A 1,460-nucleotide genomic window follows, 5' to 3' on the forward strand; every position below is an offset into this window, starting at 1 on the left:
TACGCCCAGGCACTGTGTGTCTGTACTCTCACATCAGGCTTCCATGTGATGGAGCTGGGGTCTGAACTGCAGCCGCAGACCTCAAGACTACACGGTCAGACATCATGCTTTGTCCGTGCATCTCTGACACAGGCTGTTCTGCTCAGCACGCCTTCCACGAGGTTGTCCTGCAGACCCAGGGAAGTGAGCATCTCTACTCCGCCTGTCATGAGCGCCTCTGTCAGCATCTATGACCTCTCATTTATCACCCTACTAAGTGCAGCCTCTTGCTGGTACTGTACACACACTTTTTTTTTCCGTGTCTCCATTCGACCACTTAGTTTTCTGGCATCGGTATGCTCCGAATGTTTAGAGTCCATTCGAATGAAGTGAAAGGCTAGGAGTCCATCTCCCTATTGAGATCCAAAGCTCACTGGTCTTTCCATTTCAGGTGGTTGATGGCTGGTTGCTGCTGTCTGGTTTGCTGGTCTGTGCTGACATCGGTGACACCCAAAGAGCGTTTCACTGTATAAGAGTTTAGTTCTGTGTTGGGTGCCATGACAGCAGAGCCAGTGTGAACACCAGCTTGCTGAAGAGGGAACATGGCCAAGAAGTGGAATATTACCCAGATAGGAATAGGGCGCAGTGCTGTCCTGGGTGTGTGGTCAGCATTAGAAGGACCACACAGAAGTTGGGAAATTGAAAAGCAAAGCCGACAAGGTTGTGTTACCAAGTCACTAGTAGCTAGACCTGGCTGCACCCCACCTTACACCTGAGGCCTGAAGGGAGAACAGAACCTCAAAGGACCAGTCTCTGTAGATGGCACGGTGGTTTAGGTGGCTGGATCCCACACGGCTGGCAAAAATTAGTATCTTTTTTCTGTTACACTCAAAACACTTTTGAGATTAATTCCTTCTCAAAAGCCACGTCCACAGGATTCTTTTGTTTTCTTGTAACCAAACCCAGAACTCGCATGTTTCCTGTCAGCCTAGTCTTGCAGGGCTGAAAAGGAGGATATTAGGACACCCGATCGGTATCTGACCAGCTGTCCTTGCTGGGTGAGGGATTCCCCAACCTACCGGGAACGAGTCCACTACAGAGATCCGCCCGCCGTCGAGATTTCTTAACGCGGTGGGCAGTTCCTGGGTTGGCAGAATTCTGCGACTGGATCTTTAAAAAGGAAAGGGCACTGCAGGTCAGATAACCCGTTTTCTACGAAAGCGAAAAACAGCCAGCTGCCCCAGAGGTAACTGCGATGCGGGGTCCACACTGCAGGGTCGGGTTCCGGGTGGTGTGCACCGGTGCCCGGCGGCCTGCGCGGGCGTGGGGAGGAGGCCGCCGGGACGCCACGTCCCCAGCCCTAGCCCGCCATTCACGCAGTGGGGAGGGCTGGTTCGCGCCGGCAGGGCCGCCCGAGCGGAGGCCTCCCTGGCGTGGGTCGGAACCGGGAAGCGGGCGGGCGCCGAAGCGGCCTGGGCACG

The sequence above is a fragment of the Tupaia chinensis genome, unplaced genomic scaffold (assembly GCF_000334495.1).
Source record: "Tupaia chinensis unplaced genomic scaffold, TupChi_1.0 Scaffold143646_1, whole genome shotgun sequence".
In the NCBI taxonomy this organism is placed as follows: domain Eukaryota; kingdom Metazoa; phylum Chordata; class Mammalia; order Scandentia; family Tupaiidae; genus Tupaia; species Tupaia belangeri.